This window comes from Calypte anna, chromosome 15 (genome assembly GCF_003957555.1).
Source record: "Calypte anna isolate BGI_N300 chromosome 15, bCalAnn1_v1.p, whole genome shotgun sequence".
NCBI lineage: Eukaryota > Metazoa > Chordata > Aves > Apodiformes > Trochilidae > Calypte > Calypte anna.
This window is the reverse complement of record NC_044261.1, coordinates 6,401,121-6,420,808: the sequence shown is the minus strand read 5'-3', so window position 1 is coordinate 6,420,808 and position 19,688 is coordinate 6,401,121. Positions and strand designations below refer to the sequence as shown.

Genomic DNA, 19,688 nt, shown 5'->3' with positions numbered 1-19,688 from the left:
CTGATGCAGCCCGGGTGCTCTCCCGGGAGAATACGCTGGGGGACGGAGGCGCCTTCCGCGGGAACCGGGCACCCGTGGGGCTGCGCCGGGGCGGGGAGGGCGTGAACGGCGGGCGGGGAGCGGCGGAGGGGCTCCGGCTCCCGGGGAAGGGGGAGCGAGCGAGGAAGACAAGGGCTTTTCGTTGATGTGCTGCCCAGCGGTTGCGGAGTATTTTATTGACGAGTTGGGTTTGGGGTTTTTTTTGTATGATTGGGTTTTGTTTGGGGTTTTTTGGTTTTTTTTTGGTACACCCCTCTCCTTGAAGCCAGCAGAAGCAAGGAAAATAAGATGAGGACAGAGAAATAAGATGAAGGAGATGGTGAGCACATCTTTGGGTTGGGGGGAGTGAATGAGGTTGCCGGGGTATTTTCTGTTAGAGGTTCTTCCAGGGTGTAGTACGTTTGGGATGATTTTGCATCACGATTGCAGACTCCAGCCTTCTTTGTTCGCTAAAGATTGCTGTTTCAGGTTTAGCAGCATTCATCAGTTTATTGTGAGATACGCAACGAGGAGTTGATGCATATTAAGGGCTAATATTACATACGCAAGCCACACACACAAGCAGCCCTTAAACAAATCAACACTATTAATCCTGCAATGTGATGGGCAGCTATTCTCGTGGAGGGAGGTCATTGCTGGGTTTTTTTTGTGGCATGTATAGGAGTCTCTTTGTAGCAGAGAACAAACAAAACTAACCTATTTTTTACAAACGTGAAATCCTGTACAGACTCAAAAGCCAAAGTTAGGGATTTTTTTCTTTTCATTTTTCTTGCAGTATTGCTGTATATGATTAAAATCTAACGTTTGCAAAACTTGATCAACTCTAAAATGTTCACTTCTATTATTTCTAGTATGCAAATACTAGAGTGTTAGTTGTTTGGGTTTTTTTTTTCTGATAGAGGCAGTTGTGTATGTGGAAAGGGGAATTCTTAAAATATTTACTTAGCTTTTTGCTGTTGTGCCTTACATAGGTCACAATACAAAATGTGATTCTTAGCAGGATAAAAAAACCCAAGAAAACCTAAGCAGATTTCTTGTGTCAAGTGAAGACCTCTTTTTATCCTAGCATCTTAAACACTGGATACAAGTTTGTGGGGAAAAATACTGTTTGTAATAATGAGGATGTTTTATCATGGTTCTAAATGACAGAATATTGACATTGGCTGATTGTATCTCCCTGTGCATGAAGTGCAGCAGTCTGTATCAAGTGCATTAGCCTTTTAAGCTTCCATAAATTTAAACATATTTTGTTTACAAAATTGTGCAGGACTGCATTTGGTAGTAGTAAAATCTGAAATTTTAGTGCCTTTAGAAATATTGCAAGGCACTGCAAGAAAGAAAAAATACAGCTTCATAGTAAATCTGCTGTGAGGAAAAAAAGAAATTGTTAGAATAAAGCAATTCAGCATGTACTTGGTGCCTAAAGTAACTGAAAAGGCTGGATAGTTTGGAGTTTACTAAAAAAATAAGTTGTGAACTATGCTGTGCTCTTCATCATGCAAGATATTTGGATGGCTGGATGCTACATTTATTTTAAGCAACATCTCTGCAAATGCTTGTCTGAAATATTTAAATTATATGCTTCATTAGGCAAATGGATTTATCTTCTCACTTCTTGTTGGAGGGTGAGGTTTAGAAGAGCAATACAGTTTGACTGCATAGTTTCACTGCATAGTTTATCCTCATGTATTGTTCAGAGATGCACAGAATATATTTTACATGATGTTAGTGATCTCTAAAAAGTTGAATTTGCTTATTTTATTTTTATGGCATGGTTGCTGTCAGCATAACTGAATTGCAGTTAATGTAACTATAGATTTAACCTACTGTTTAGCTAGAAAGGATGAAAAATAGTTCCCTTTGATTTTCATCTATTTGCTAAAATCTCTGGAATGGGTTTCAGTCTTGGCAGTTCTTTAATACTGGAAGAACTGTGAAGACATTCTCATTATGTTGAGTTAGGACACTGCACTAGAAATGGAAAAACTTCTACCTTTTGCTTATACCTCAAATTTTGTACAAAATGCAGTTTAGAGAAGACCTCTTATCCTGAAGACCATCTGCATGCATATTATAGTTATATAAAACTAAGCTTCTGCATTTGATTTTATGTAATGCAAGACACTATTTCTGCAGTGCTTTTGGTGGATCCTGGTTAGTGTCAGAATTGATACAGTGTCAGGAAAACCTGTTAGAATTCTTGTGCTGCTGGGTTTATAGTTTGTTGCTCTTAATATTTTATTGTGTGAGTATAAATCATTGAGATAAACATTGTAAACAAATGCTGGAGCAGCTGAGTGTGAGCTGACATTTAGGATGAGTCTCTACAGTTCTACCAGAGTATGACAGGATCTTGCCCAGTGTGAGTGCATTCTGTTACTAATAACCTTCATAGTGATCTTTAAAGCAGAAAGGTTAGTTCTAATTTTTTACTTTATTGCCTGTGTCAACAGAACAAGGAGGAAGAAGCCAACTCTCCAGTTACACCAGTATAGATAGGAAAAGAATTTGTCAGGTGTGTTGGATGCAGTTACCTAAGGCAGACTTCATATGAATCACCTGGGATTTAGCACTGAGGTTTCCTTTAAGATTAAAATCCCTTTAATTTTAGAGAAAGTGTTCTTTCCATAATGTAAAACATTTAGAGCATACATTTAAACTTGGAAAATGTTCAGAAAAGGTCATGAACCCATGGCATTGCTAGAGCATTACAGTAAGAACAGTTCCAGGCAGGCTGTGGTCTGCAGGAGCAGGAAGGTTTAGCCACCCACCTCAATATCTGTACCACTGTTGTATTTCAGGATAATTTGACACCTTGGCCCACCAAATTATGTGCCTCCCTTGGAACACCACTTTGTCTTAGGGATAAAAAATGTTCAAGAGACTAGTTAGGAATGTATGTATGGGTGGCATTTTAAAATACTTTACTGTCTTGTAGAGAGCACTTCATTTAGTTAGTGAAGCACATCTCTAGTCACTACTCATTCATACAAAGAATGTGACTGAATATATTTTCTTACCATTGTCATTACTGGGAGCATACCACTATGGAAACAAATGGCCTTTCTGAAAATTATTAATGTTAACTAAGTAAGGCACCATTATATTCCTGAAATGACTGGCTTTATTGATTGATTTTTTTAACTGATTACTTTATCAAATTCTGTGAAAGTCGATAGTGTGTTTATACCCTCATATTTTCCAATGTAGTTATCTTTTTTTAGTCCAGTCTGGACAAAATTTATGGAAATGTCACTGGCTTCTCTGCTTCACTCCTCAGTTTATATTGCCCTGGAAAGACATATCTGTTTCTGAACTCTGTGTGGTGTGATTTATCTCTGTGGATATGGTGGCTTTCTTGGACAGCTTAGGATGTTCCATAGGGTTCTTGACTGCAGTGTCAAAGTCTTCTGTGCGTGCTTCAGTTGATGTTTATAGTTGTGGTTTTCCTGCATCTTGGGGCACATGCATTTTGTTTCAGAATCACAATGAGGTTTCTGTGAGCTAGTGTGCAGATATATGCCAGTGCATCACTAATCTATGAGTTTATGATTTGTAGGTCAGGGAGAAATTGAAATATTTTGCTATCTAAGCAGTATCATCACTTTGCTGCTTCAGTGCTTACATGACATCTTAAGTTGGCTGAAGATTAAAAGGACACTGTCAAGGTATCTTTCACAAATTTGTTTTTATATTTATTTTGTTTGTCTTATTATTGCTATCATAAGCCATTGGAAGCTCAAAGTCTAGTGCCTTGCCAACAGGCCTTCGTCCTCCAGCACAGGTACTGTTTAGTTGCTTATGGTTTATTTTAAGGGTTGTGAAGCATTTACTGTCTTCTGAAATACATTACTGAAGAGTTATGGCTTAAACATTGCAAGCAAGTGAGAGAGGAGAAATGAGTAAATCAGTTTGGGGGCAGTCCTGATATTGTGTGGTTATTGTAAACTCAAAATATTTTTTCTTTTCCTTATTTCTTTCAGAATTTAATGATTTGGAATTACAGCAGTAGGCATCAGTACTTCCTTGGCACAGTCATCTTTGAGAGTTGCTCTCCAGGGGATTGATATTCAGACCTACATCCTTAGTTGGATATATTTTGAATTTTCTGACAAATTAATCCCTGTAAGAATTCTTGCAGGTGCAGTGGTATTGACTGCCTTTGAGGTGCTGAGAAGTCGCTTAATTTGGGGTACTGGCCAGAAACAAGTGTCTTTAAAGGATCTGTGTTTTATCACACATGCTGTTTTTGACTTTCCTAAGGTGGTTCCCACCCTCCATCCCCTCCCTTGCTTCTGCTGTCATAAAAGGAATGTTTGTGGAGGTTTTCTACAGAAAAATGCTACCGCAACTTGTTGCTCTAAGAAAGCCTTTTCTTAGTTGATGTACACTGTTGCAATGTGAGGTTAGAGTGATATTAGAGCTACTGTTTCCAGTTATTTAATTGGCTGTTCTTCATCTGTGCTAGCAGTATAATTTTAGCCATGAGTAGATCTGTATCAGCACAGTTCCTCCATGGGACCCTCTCATTACAGTAAACATTATCTATTTAATTTGGGTTATGTAGTGATAAAGTTTTACATAATTGCTGTTCAGAACAGGGACAGAAGCAATTGCAGACTTCTGCTGAGTTGTTCCTGACTAAGAAACTGTATTGCAGTATTTATTTAATCAACAGTGTCCACATCTACTGCTTGATGAGAGCTGAATGAATGTAGTGATATTATTGGCTAGACTAATTTTTGCTGGGTTTAAGTGGACAAAAAATAATAGTCTTTTGACAGGATGCAGAGTAGTAAAGATTATCATAGAATCATAAAATGGTTAAGGTTGGAAGGGTTAAGATCCAACCTCTGCATAGGCAGGGACACCTCCCACTAGACCAGGCTGCACAGGGCCTCACCCAGCTTGGCCTTAAAAACTTCCAGGGAAGGGGCATCAACAATCTCCCTAGGAAACTTATTCCAGTATATTACTACCCTCATAGTGAAGACTTTTTTCCTAATATCTAACCTTAATCTACCCTCTTTCAGTTTAAAACCATCACCCCTTGTCCTGTCACTATCCTCTCTGGTGGGAAGCCCCACCACAGCTTTCCTGTGGACTCCCTTCAGGTACCAGAAGGCTGCACTAAGGTCTCTCCAGACCCTTCTCTTCTCCAGGCTGAATAGCCCCAGCTCTCTCAGCTTTTCTTCTCAGCGGAGGTGCTCCAGCCCTCCAGATTGCAGAGGTGCCCTGGAGGAAAGCACATTGTCAGAGAGACTTCAGCTGTGGTTCATAAAGTGTGGGCTATCATGTGGTTGGGGAGTCTGAGATGGGACGCTGAAGTTGGGTTAGATACAATAACTTCCGGCATGACAATCAGATTCCTGAGTTAGAAAGGGCAGCCACTTCTGGCTGCAGATAAAAACAGTGGATGAAGACAAATGGACTTACCTGGAAGTTGGTTCAGTCTGAGTCTGAATCGAGTGTTTTAACTGACACTTGGAAGGATCTTCTCTCAGCTGAGTAACAAATCTGGATAGTGTATGGAGATTAGCTTGCTAAATTAAGTGTGGATGTTAGGTGCTGAAAGTGAAACAGTATGAATATTATTGTTATATATCCATAAAACTTTTGAGAACTTTCACATAGTGGGTATTTTAATCACTCATTGATGGGTTGAATTTTCTTTAGACACCTTGCCTGTGAGATTACTTGTTGTGGGAAACAAAAAATTTTAGTCTTTTTATGCAGTTATCAGAAGTTTGTGTGCTGTGTATTGATATAACGTCATCCTAGCAGTCTAACAGTATCTGTAATCTTGTCACTACAAGATTTTGTTTCTGTTTTGCTGTTCCTGGGACAGAGATGGAAGCCCTAGACAAGAAGGCATTTGGAGAGAGAGGTGGGCATGAGCGTGACTTAAGTTGTTATACGGGGGTTAGTCAGGGAGAATCTCTCTAGTATCAACAGGAGATACCTGGGAAATGCAATTAGTGTTTCAGAAAAGCTGTTCCTTTAAAATGGTGTGGGAGCTTTTTAAGCAGTTTGTCTATAGAATATGTACAGAACACCATATCCATCAGTGCAGACATTTTTTAACAATATTCTGTTCTGTCCTGGGAGGAATAATCCCAACATTTTGTTAATCCTCTGCAGTGGGTTCAAATGGCATGAAGATCAGATTGCTAGAATTAAGAACTCTTTTGGGTCTCATGTCTGGATATATTTCTCCCTTTTGATAGGCCAGTGACAATGAGCTTTCTTCTTTTGTTGTGTCTCTACTCTGAAGTATTTAAAAGATAATGCTTATATATGCTAGCATTAATGAAGTGTTTCATACAATCATGGTAATAACATTATCTATACTTAGCTTTTCAATATTTCACAGATTTTTGGCTTATGTTTAGTGTTCTGCTGTTGTATATTGCTGCCAAATATTGATTTAAAAATGAACTCTAGTTAAAGAAGTGAAATAATCTAACATTCCTTCTACAGTTCTTAGTCTGATGCAAGGAAAAATCAGTTATGTTGGTCAATAAAATGACAATAGCCACCCATAAAACTTTGATTGGGTTTTGCATATCAGTAATTATATCCTAACAATGTTCCCAAGGATATGAAAGCATGGTTTTCTTGTATGCAGTAGCTCTAAATTTAAGATTTTTTTCTTAAACACAAAGACATAATCTCCTCTGCCTGAGTAAGCATCACATTTGACTTTATTGTATTTACGTAATGTGAAGTAAAGTCTGAAACAGCCATCCTGCCTTACACTGGCAGAGTTCTTCTTTGTACCACTGCCTGGGTCGTGCCACCCTGGTATAACCCCACATATTTTAAAATTCCTTCTTTAATTCAGTGTGACAATGCAAGTAGTGAGTTATTGACAGCAGCTAAAGTGAGACCATTATGACTGTAATCAATAACACACCTGCATAGAATAACAACTACTACCAGGGCCATATTTTTGTATTGATTCAGGAATTTATGCTGTCTCCACTACACCCAGTCTGCTACTTCCATAATTTATGTAATAAAATCTCTACTTTAGGGAAGCTGTTACTAAGTTAAATGCCAAGAAATGATGACATATCAAGATGTAAATTACATATTGAAGATTTTACTACAAGGAGAAATAGCACTTGCTAAATTCCTGTGGGTTCTGATTCAGGACCAAGGCACTTCCTTACTGCAGGCTGAAAGATAATGGAAGTAAAAACCCATGTTTCCTCTCCTGAGGCAGTATTTTAAAGGTGGAGGGTAAGATGCTGTTTTTAATGTGATGTGGCAATGGAAGTGTATTGAATTATATAATCCACAAATTTGAAACTTTGTTAGAATTTCTTTATCAGTTACAGTAATCCTTATTCCAGTTCTGTTCTTAAACTGAAATGTAACTTTCTCATTATGCTGCTACATCGTTATGTGTGTCTCTATTAGAGGAACATGTTCTAAAAGATTGGTGCTATCTTCTGTTTTGTTTTTTTTTCTAAGCCTAAAGTCAGAAGGTACAGATTATGATGAGGAATTTGGGAATACCAATGTTCATTAAAAGTAATACCTGGCTTCCCAGAGATGTGTGTTTGTTCTTTTACTTGCTGCCTTTCTGTTTTGTTGATCAGATGATTAACCACAAGTCCACTGGAAAATTAGTATATATTTTTATTGAGTAGAATAAAATCTCTTGGTGAGTATTAAGCAGGATAAGAAAACTTAATGTATCATAAACAATCTTGGCAGATAAAGCGTATATAAAGCTTTAAATTCTGTTTTTCATACAGATTCATGTATACTTTATTAATTCTTGATGTGGATGACAAAAGAAAAATCAAATTTGGAAGTAATGCATGCACTAGCTTCCTAGATATACAGCCTTCTATTTCTGATGGTGTTACAATCTGTATTTCCAAATATACCTACAATTTGTCAACAGGAGTAATCTCAGTCTAGTCCAGAGAAATATGCATGACTTCAAATTTACTCTTCTTCAGGTTATTAAAGAAAATTCTAGTTCCTAGTTAGCTTCTAGATTTTTTTTGTTGCCTGTCTTCTGTTAGTGGCATTATACTAAAAATCTATCTGCTGTAGAAGCAATTGCAGTATGAAAGGACTGATTTGTGCTTCAGACATTCAAGACTCAGTACTAAGAAGCTCAGCATCAGGATTGTTCAGTGAAACCCTTCCATACCAAGCTTGAACTAAATCTAATCAAATTCAAGTAGGATATTATCTTCTTTTTTCTCTGTAGTAGTATATTACATGTTTTCTTGCCTAATGCTGGTAAAACTCCCAAAGTACAATGGATAAGAATCCAGACAGAGCAATGTTCTCCAGATAATTTTCTTAAGATGGTGTTCATGAGTTAACCCTCTAGTTCTTGAGAATTGGGCTGATACTTTGCCATGAGGATATTTTCTTCGAAGAACTTTTAATCCTTCTTGTTTGTTTGTATGTTTTAGCTAATGTTTCATGATGTTATGTTCCTCCAGGTGGTAGTCTCCAAGTTTTACAGACCACTCACTGTGTTGCTGGTGGGGTTTTTGAATCTCAACCCATGCTCATCTGTCTGTTCAAGGAAATAACCATCTCATTTCATTTGTGACACCACAAATAGCTTTTTACTGTTTTGAAGCAGAGAAGCAGTGTGATCATTCTGAAGTTCAGGAACACTAGTTTTTAAGGGGCTGTAGAATTAATGTTAAGCAGAAGTGAAGCTCATTACATTCATTTAGCTCTCCAGATAGATTTAATGTGACTTGCCTAGTGACATGTAGCCCAGTAAGAAAACTCTTGGCTTGTGTATTTACCAAACTTAAGTATTAGTAATTGTGTAAAGAATTAGAAGTGATATAAACTAAGATGTGCTTTGAGTATAAATTGATTACTTTTCTTTTTCCCATTGTGCTTACTCCAGGGGATTTTTGATGTCCAATTATAAATGTTTATTTGTATATATTTGTGGTATCTTATTATATAAGGAGATTCATAGGATTTGGAATACTCGAAGTCATATACTAAACATGAGAATTCCTTTTTCACCATGCTTGTTTGAAACTGCATTTAATACATTCCCAAATCTGAGTGGAAAAAAAAAAAAAAGACCAGAGGCACTTAAAACTGTGAAGTTTCAAAATACTGAGTTTACAGTAGTGTAAATGGAAACTTTGTAATTAAGTCCAACTTCTAGTCCAGACTGTATAATTCAGAGAATATTGAACATTCACACTTGCCTTAAGCTGTCTAGTGGACTATATTGCCCACAATTAAACAGATGAATGCACAAATAAGGATAGGCATCCTTCCAAACAGTTCTATCTATATTTAGCAAATTCTTCTCATTTCCCTCTCTGTAGGAGGGTGGTGATGTTGGTAACCTTAGTATTGGCCAAAAGAACTGTGAGTGTGTTAAGCTCTGTCCTACAAGATGTTTTCCTTTCCCATATTGTTTTGACCTTGCATTATCTCTCTTTGTTTTGGTTTAAATGTTTTTGTCAGAAAAAATAAACTTGCTTCACATTCTCCATCTGAATATGGAAGTAAGTAAAAGCAAGTTCTCTCTGCCACAAAGGAATAGGAAGAATTTGAAAATTTCACAAGTTAAATGTTCTGAAATTTCTGAAAGATAGCAGTCAGGGGGAGATACAAAGGAATTTCCTTTTAATGAAAGCTGAGGTATAGATTCTGTAACTTTTTATTTCATTTTATGTATCAACATTTGAAGAACTTTAGTGTCTTCTATAGTGCCTCTCTAAGCTTCCAACATGTTGTGTCACTCCATTGTCATCACAGAAACCTGAGTTGTAGAGTAAGCAAATGGTTTCACAATGAAATTTCCACTGAAGTTTAGCTGTGTGGGCTTTCCTTTGAGTCTGGATAGCTTTGCTGTTTTGTGTTTTAAGCATCTTCTGTATAATGTCAGCTTCCCAAGAACTGGAAGTTCTGTTGGTAAAAATTTCTCTGTAGCTTTCCTATTAGGTGGTTTGGGGTTTTTTAAGCCCCTTTGTATTGGTTTGGTTTTGTGCTTCACTGGCTTTTCTCTTTCCCTATCTCTGAGAACTGCATGTGCAGTGTATTTAGTGAGAACAATTCTTCCTCCTCTCAGCCTTTGGTTTTGCAGTCAGAGTTTCTGACTGGTTAAATTTGAAAGAAAAGTGATGCAGAGATCTGAGCTTTACTGTCTGTATAGTAGCTCAATTGAGAGAACTAGAATTCCATGTAATGTTAGATTGAAATGAGCTTTCTCCTGTCTGTAGATCTGCTAAGTATATCTGCATGCACCTATGCAGAGAATATAATTATTGTGTTTACCATTTTGAGATTGATGTGAATGGAATCAATACCAGTTACTTTGCTTTTCATTACTGAAGGCATTTGAAATGTTGACCAAACTGATTTTACTTGTGTCAAAGAGATCACAAAGCCCTTTTAAACACACCATTTGTCCTTCTAGGACATTCTTCAAAGAGCAAGCAGGCTTAGCATGTTACTTTTTTCTCACTTGAAGAAATTAAATCTAATTAGGAGGATCCTACTAATACAGTGCAGGTACAGATTACAGGTGCACACAATGAGTGGAGAGTCCAGAATGAAAATAGCTGCAATGAGGAAGGAGGGGAGGTATGGAAAGACTCTGAAATAGGCTTCCCAATTTTAGAGCACAAGATTGATGATTTAGTGACTTTAGTAGCTGCATAGATATAAAATATTTACAGCAAGTTGGAGAATTCTAATGGGGGAAAGAAATCTCTCAAGGCATTTTTTTTCCTAGAGAAAAGGGAATTATGCAAATACATAACAATTGCAGTTTTAGTATTAGTGATTAGCCACCTGAATTTAATTCTTCTTCTTCACACAGGTGTGGTTTGATTGAACACAGCTGAAATGTTTTAAGAGAAGAATTGTGAACAGAATTGACTTGTCCTTGAGAAACCTTTGATATTTCACTGCCTTTTAACACTGTCTTTCTTACACCAAGTGTGACTTGAGCCTTCTGTAACAAAATAGAAAAAAATGTTTGTGTATTCTTGTCATTTCATATTAAATCAAGTGACTGATTTCTGATAGAAATCTCAGGAGTACGGAGTTTATAGAGGTTTCTCCCTGTTCTACCTCAGAATAACTGCTTGCATGTATTTGTAACTGTATTGCATGTATTGCCTATTTTTAGAGGCAAGGAATTATAATAGTAAAATCTTGTGAGAAACTAATTATTTTAAATATCTTTGACACTGTGAAATGGAAACTTAGCTGGTATGTACAATAACAAGAAAAAACCCAACTGTTTTAAAGCAGTTGTAGTATCTCTGAGTAAAAAATGTATGCCAGTTTGGTGTGTCCTTGTGTGAGTCGGGAATTTAGAGCAGTCATTGGAAGATGAAGGAATCCAGCTCTCTGCATTATTGGACCCAGAGGCCATACTGTCATTACTAATGCATGCAGGCATGTTCAATAAATTTCATGGTTATACATCTCATTGTCATTTTCAGAGCTCATTGATTTAAGCAGATCCCACTGATCAAGGATTCTACAACAGACAGCATAGCCTAATGTTGATGGTGACAAAGTGGAGAAGTCTTAATTTGATGAAAAACTGTGGTAAAAATTTACTGTAAGGGTGAACGGAACACTGGTGCCAGTTTCCCAGAGAGACTGTGGAGTTTACATACCTGGAGATTTTCAAAACCTGACTGGAAAAAATTCTGAGAAACTTGCTCCTCATTGTCTCTGCTTAGAGCAGGGGAATTGTGCCTGGTGATCTCCAGTGATCCTTTCCAACCTTGACCATTCTGTGAAAATAAGATGGTAAATAATTGAATATCCTTCAAATTATTCTGTCTTCTATAAGAAGAAGCAAAGTTGGAATGATCATGATGGTGCAATGAGCAGGAAGTCTAGAAATAAGTTTCAGATATGCAAGACAATCTCCCATTACATTCCTCACCAGCAAGATTAAGCTGAAAGTCAGTTTTCCAGCATGGACAAGAGGTATAGAAGGGAAAGCTGGATGGACAGAGCTGCTGGTCAGGCTGGAATGTGGCTGCAGTTCTGAGGGTACCATTAGCTGTATTTATGAAACCCTGTTGTGTTGGTTGTGGTTTTTTGGTTTTTTTTTACCAACTTAGTGGCATTCATTTAAATTAACACTTAAGCTCTAACTTCTGCCTTCAGTGAAATAAAGAATCTTGAGAGATTTATTTACATTTAAGGGCTTCCACTGTCCCTTCAAAGCATATTGAAGATAATATTCTAATGAGTTTTGGCTGGGCCAGTGGATGCACATTTCTTCCCTTATCTTGTTTGTTTCTCTTTGGTATTTTGTACTCTGTGAGTAATATTTGCAATTACTTTTTTGCAACACCATCTTAGTAACAGCAGCAGGAAGCCATAGTTAGCCCAGCTGGAATGTTTTGGCCTCCAGAGTTCTTGTCACTGCATTCAGAGTAAGAAATAACTGCCTGCTTATCTTGGTGGAATTCTGCTTCCCTTCTTCCTCCTATCCCCTTTTCTTGTTCAGTTTTAGCTTATTGGTAAGTATTAAGACAGATGGTAGGAATACTAAATCCAAGTTGATTGTAACAGATACTGTCTAAAATTGGTGGGTCTGTAACTATGAAGATAAAAGCAATGGGCAGTAAATATTTTGGACAAACTGAAAGAAGTTTCTAGAATAATTCATAATCATCTTGTCTGTTAGACTGGATAAACACAGGGAAAATAATTTACTTTTATTTATGCACATTTCTGGAGGGCCTCAGAATTGCTGTGAATGGTGTATTGAGCTGTATTCCTGCACAGTGCTCACTGCTTTTTGGTGACATATTTAATGTTACACATAACTTTCATCAGTGCCATCTTCCTGTTGAGAATGTGGTACTGTGGCACAGCCATGAGATCTCTCTGTGCTTGGTTTTCACCTCTACAACTGGTCTGCATTAAAGCACCTTGAGGACATATTTGTAATATTAAAACATAGGTGCTTAGCTTTTGTTTAAAATCCAGTCTCTTGTGGAACTAGGTTACCTAATGAGCATGTTTGACTCGTCTCATGGGGACACAGCCTGAGCTGTTAAATCTGTGACAGCAAAATGAAACAGTTTTTGAACCAAGTCATAATTTTCAGCATCAATAGAAGGTTATGCCCTTGTCAGCTGGCATTGGTGCAGCATAAGGTTCCAGTCAGAATTGGCTGCATTATGCTTAGATCTGCTCTTTAAGAGACCTTCACTCTTTACTATGTTTGGAACTGCTAATCTAGTGGGACTTCTGAATATTTATAAGAGACTTATTAAGATAGTCCTTACTGCAGTTATTCAGAATACATACTCATCAGTTATTGGTAACTGGTGTGGCAGAAATAAGTTTGTTAAAGCTCATGGTAGACCTCTGGATTAAGCACTCTTTCCATCATTTCTTCTCTCCTTTGTGTTGTGTGTTAAGCCATCATAGCTATTTGGCAAATTCAAAATACCTCTCCTCTTGTACTACTGTAGTTTCAATGTTGGCTTGATTCCTGAGAAACTGAGACCTCCTGGGACCTGGAATTTGGCAGATTAATCTTTTAAAACAAGGTTATAAGTGAAGACTGGAAGTCTTGTTCTCTTACTTTGCTGCTTGACTTGCCTAGAGTTTTGCTCAGATGTCCTACACAAGGGTATCCAAGCTCACATTACATCCATGCACCTTGCAATTTTAAGAGTGTTGTTGCAAAAAATTTGGTGTATGTTTGAACAGCAGGTGACTTTTATCATCAAGCATTGCATCAGTCTGATCTTTTTACAGTACATGTGTCATACACTTGAATTTGTCTCCCTGTGAACATCTTCAGATGCTGAATAGTAGTTAGTTTTTAATCAAGTGAGAATAACCAGATTGTGGAACATACTTTTGTGCTGTGTTGTTTCAAAAGTGAAGAAGTTAAAACATATTTATATAAGTCATTGTTACTTGTAACTTCTTCATGAAATATTCTAGGTATTGTGGGTAGGTATATGTAGCAGAGCACCCAGATCTGTAACTCGAGTGACATCTTGATTTACACTGAAAGCATGAATTAAAATGGCCTGCTACTCAGCTTTATGTTTTGCTTTATGAGTGAGATTCTTAATGGTGATTTCTTGTTTTAAAATAGGCTCTAATTTTCCACTTAAAAAAACCCAAAGAAGTTGAAGCTTTAAAAATGGCTCCTACAGAATTGCCATACCTATTTAAAAACAATTTTAGAAGTGTCTATTTAGGATTTGCTGCAAGGTTTTAAAACTCAGTCAGACTGCTAGTGGCATTTTTAAAATCCTTAATACTTCCCCACTAATGTCTGTTTGATATTATTTCTGAGCGTTACTGTTTTCATTTCTTTTTGTTTGGGGAAATCGTGTGTTTATCTTGTTTTTCGATAATGTTCTTAAAGGGCGAGCAGTGGCAAGGTTTTGCTTCTGTCCTTCAGACTGAACTGCTCAGCAGGAAAAGTCTGAATTGCTAATAAAAATTAAACTTGAGGAAACTTTTTGCCTGGGGATGGATTTGTACGGATTCAGCACATATCTTTTGATTCTATCATCTCCCTCAGTGCTGCTTCGGGAACAACATCATGACCCTTTTAATAAAATTTTATTTTGTAGCAAACTGAATTTCTGTGTAGGTGCTTTAGTTGCTGGTATGTTTCATGTCTGGGATGAGGTTTCTTTGTTTTGTGGTACTTAAAAGCATTTACTGATTGGTGTTGAAGATAAATAAAGCATCCTGTTTTCCAGTTGCATAAATTTTCATCTAGTGTCATCTTAAAGTGTCTGGAATTACTGCAATGAGACATAGTGTTGCTTTATGACTTGTGAATTCTGAAATGAAACAAAATCTAGTGTGGAAGGTGAATGCACACAGGAGGAATGTATGGGGTTTGCTAGGCAGCCAAATGCTGACTGGCTTTTACAAGACTGTGGGGAAAAATCCCCAAGCCTTTTTTCATAAAAGCAATCCACTGGTAGCTTTGGTCATATTTTTTAGCTGTTTTTTTACCAGACATAAAAGTGCCTTTTTGGTGAGTATTGGGACAGTGAAGTTGCATGTAGAACTGTGCCTTTACTCAGGTCAACAAGCCAATGGAGTTTGATCTGTCTCTTATATTTTTCAGGGATATCCATAATTCTGAATTGTGCTTTATGAACAAGGAAAGGGGCCTAACAACTCACCTGAAAGAGTGGTAAGTGTTGTCAGAATTTCCTTATATGTAGTTTTTATTATATGCACATGTTCATGTCTATGAAATCTAGAAAGCAAAATTGTTCCTAATTTAATCCCTCTTGCTATTTACTGTTCCAGGAAGTGTCACAATTTTCATTCCTTAGCCACCAATAAAGTCATGGAAGGCTAAATTCATTTTATAGTAATAGTCTTTAGTGGCCTTTTTCTCAAACAGTAGGACTATTTAACTTATTATAGCTGGAATATGCAAGTGTTTGAATTACTTTGCTTGGAATAGCAAACCAGCATATAAAACCAAAGGTCTGTACAATTAAAATGTAACATAATTAAGGACATGTAATGTAACTAACAGTAAAGGTTTTGGAACTTTATAAATGGACATTTTCAAAATGTTTTGTTCTGCTGATATCTTGCTTTTAGAGAAAAGGAGAATTGGCTTCCCACCTCTTAATTGCCTGCTGCCTGTCACTGTTTGTGTTCAGTTGTACCAACAGGTTTCATTTGAGGTTGTTCTCTGAGGTTTCTGTGCAGGAATCTGGCACATATAAATTCAGTGGTTATCTGTTTTGTGATGGGATATATGACTTGCTGCAGCATTTGACCACTCTGCTAACTTACTAGTTTTAAGTGAAGGGCCCTTTCAGAGTGGTACAGCCAACATAGTCAAGGACCAAGCAATTTAATAATTTTTATGATTTTTGATGACCTGGGAAGTAATTCCTGAGCTAACTAGTCAGATAGAAGGGGTTTTTTACACAAGGAAAAGCCATCTATGCTGAGATAAAGGAACATAATTTTAAGTTGGTCTTGTAAGTTAGTAGTCACAGCTGACCTTGCTAAATTAAGAAAATGGATTGAATAATTATTTGAATATGTTTCTGATCCTTCTACACTGAAGAAACAATAGTAATTGTGCTATCATTACCAGTTATATTTTTTACAGAGTTCATGACTAAGACTTACTTGGTTGTTTCAGAAGTAAACTATGCTTTGTACTTAGAGTAAGTCACCCTTGATTAGGAGTGCCATTCATTTTCAGAATGATGATGCTTTCAGTTTATTGGCTTGTCAGCCCTGAGGAATGCTGGTTAATTCCTTTGCAACTGGAACTCATTGGCTGAGACTGCTCCCTCATAAAACAATGTTAGGTTTATTTTGGTTGATTATTGGTTTGTGGCTTTAATGGTGAAATAGTCTTGAATTTTTTTGAAATAGACATCTTGGTGGAAAATCTGAGTCACTGAGGTCAGCAGTGGAATTTCTGTGGCTTTTGGTGGGAATAACATTATACTGTTTGAATGTGAAGACTTTTCCTCTTTTTTCAAAAACCACAATAGTCTGCTGTAACTAGGGTTACATGAAAATTAAGTCTCTATTATACTACTTTGTTAAGCAAAAAAGGTATTAATCCTAAGTAGGAGAAAGAAGCTTTAACCATTTCTTCTATACCAACATATTGATTTTTTTTTTTAATGCCTACAGCTCTGAAAATCATTGCCTCAGAAAAACTGGTTATCTACAATTATTTTGTTTATATCATCTAATATGTTATATTGCATGCAGGAGTAGGTCTGTACAGCATTCCTTCTCAGGAGGCAAGATGGAGAAGTGCAGGGTGAATAGTTACTGGTAATGGAAGACATGGCCTAATTTCTACAGTCACAGATATTACTGGTCATGTAAGCAGGGTATCAAGATGTAAGAGAAATCATGCAGTTTGGTGAACTGTAGTAGTTCTCAGCTCTTAATAAAAACTCAATATATTATTATCAGTGGTATGTACATGGATGTAATTTAAGAAAAAGTTGAACTATTTTTTTCAAAGGTAAGCATCTGAAAGCAAGATATTGTATTCACTATGCATTAACTTTAATTAAGAATTTCTTATTTTCTTCCCCCCCCCTCCCTCCAGGAAGTGTTTATACTGCATCACAAGTGAATTTGGCATAACAGCTTCTAGTCACTGGTTGCCCAGAAATTATTTCTTAAACATTAAGCATAACTGCCTTTTCAGAAATTATTACTAAATAATTACTTCCAGATCTATGGTTGTGTGATTTAAATGGTCAGTTTTGATTGTAATGTGTAAAACAGTATTGACTGGATTTGAAATATCTTGCAGGCTGCCAGATTTCAGACCTGAGCCATCCAGAAATATTTGTTATAAACTTTTTTTCCTTGTAATTTTTTCCCCTAATTCATTACTTGTAGATTAATGTCTGCTTGTTCTGAGTTTCTACCATCTTTTTTGGAACAATCAATAATGCTGAATTAATCTTGTTTAATTGATGGATTGCTCTAGATTAGTCAAATGCCTACTTAATATGCTTAATATTTCTTGTGAGTAAGCAATTTTTAAAAAAATCATTCGTAGTTGAATTTGTTATAAAATTAAGTCTTGGGCATGTCTGATTCTTTGTCACACTCAGGAAGTACAAGATGTGACCCAAAGATAGTCCTTTGGCTTATAAACACTTGCAGGATAAACAAGGCTGAACCGAGTAATTTTAGAAAGGAATTTCCCTTCCATGTAGCATACATTATGTGTAGATGCTATTTAGTGATTTTTCACATGTAGCTCTTGGAAATTATTTTTATCTGGTTTATCTGACACAAAATTTATTTATCTTGAATTTGGACTCTTACTATTGTCTCTGCATGATGTGGCTTACAAACTAAGTCTGACTTACTCTGTTGTATGCCTGAGATTTTACCTCTACGTGGTTATCTTCAGTTAATGATCAGACTGAATTTCCCCATGTGGATCCAACTGGGAGATGAAAAGTTCAGGATTTAATCTATATTAACATTTCAAGAGTCATGGTAGGCCTTCTTAGTATTCATTCAGCATTCTTGTAGGCATCTCTGGCACTACTAGAGTGATATTGGCATGGTCTATTAAAACTTCAGTGAATAAAACTTTAAGACCCAATCTCTTGATTTACATTTCTTACAGCAACATCTAATACAGCCAGCAAGGCATAAATGTTAGTCAAATTTTCTCCTTTTATTTAGATCCATTAAAGCCCCTTCCAAGCAGGTAAGGGAAACTTAGATGATGAAAAGAACTAAACAATAAATATAAAGCATTATCTCCTTATTATGCCCCTCCTCAGAAACATAATCTCAGCAAGTAGCTGTAGCTTGTAGAGCTGGTACAGATGCAATTGAAACACAGCCATTTTTGACTGCTGCACCATGACATGGTGAGTGGTTTTAATTGTATCTTTCTTCAGGAATGAAAAAGTATACTGTATAAAAGAGGACAGGCAATTTTATTTGGCTTCTGATACTTTCTTGTTTTCCTGTAATTCTGCTATTATTCTTCCTTTGTAAACTTTCAAATTATGCTTTAGAAAAAGCTTTATGGTAAGCATTGATTAAATGTTGCTGCTCGTTTTTTGTTTGTTTGTTTTTCTTAAAGTTATAGATGGTGTATAAATCGCTGCTGTTAGCTTCAACAGGGATGAACAAGTCCTCCAGAACTGCCTTGTCAACTTTGAAGTAGAACCTTGTTGAAAATAGTCAATAATAATTTTGCTAGACTTTTCTCCTTGTACAATTTAAATAAAGGGTTTACCTGTTAAAAACCTGATGACTGTTAAATTTTGAAACAGGCTCTTAAATTACCTACCTAGTAATGTGTCAAGAGCATTAAATTCTAGTAAAACAATCACCTTTCCCGTTTAGATTCAAAGCTGTATTTTCCCTCTGTTTTGGAGGGTTATGCTTGAACAACTGTGGAGGTGGGTTGTCCCATGAGACTTTTGGCAGGGGTGGTTTCCCTGAAACAGTGCATTCAGAAACAGAAGGGAAATATGCCCTTGGTATGTGTTGGAAGCTAAAAGCATCACTTGTTCCTCCTCTCCTTCCTGACTAGAATTCCAGTAATTGTTGCAGTTTTAGCATCGCCCACATCAGTAGAAAGGGAGACTTTGTTTCTTGAAACTGCTACCTACAACTGCAGAGATGGATCTTGGGCATTTTGGACTGGGGTTATGAGGATGTGTTTCTCTCATTAGAATGATCCTTAGTGCATTCTTCTGTTGACATCTTCAGCATGTTCCTTCTAATTAAATTGTATCCTATTCTATGGTAATTCTTTTGCTTTCCTGAAGTGTTTCTTCTCCTTAAGCTAGCTGTAGAGAATCAGTGTTGATGGTTGCCTCAGCGAGCTGCCTGACACAAGATTGAATTCATAAGGCTGTAATGGATAACAGCACTTATTGTTTTGAGAATCTGTGCTATCACTAGGCAGTTGTGAAAATATCTCCTGCTATTTTTCTTCAAGTTTGACTGCATACATGTATGGAATGTTATTTTGGTGCAAAGAGGTAACACTTTATTGGGTGACATAAAATTTTCAGCGTTGTAGGAAGTTTGAATTCAATTTGATTGTTGCATGTCACTCTTTGGGTATTTATGGATACAGGAGACAGCACAAAGGCTGGATGCTTTACAGCATGTGT

At 36.8% G+C, this 19,688-nt stretch overlaps 1 protein-coding gene across 2 annotated transcripts in view; it reads left to right on the top strand.

Moving 5' to 3' along the window:
• Positions 1–19,688, top strand: part of ARVCF (ARVCF delta catenin family member) — a 239,993-nt gene that overhangs the window by 115 nt on the left and 220,190 nt on the right. Inside the window, exons 1-2 of one of the 2 annotated variants that reach the window (XM_030460293.1) lie at positions 288–358; positions 15,149–15,217. The gene's annotated coding sequence lies outside the window, so the exon portion shown is untranslated. Of the gene's footprint in view, positions 1–287; positions 359–15,148; positions 15,218–19,688 lie in introns of those variants that run through there. The other variant, XM_030460291.1, reaches the window with a different exon arrangement.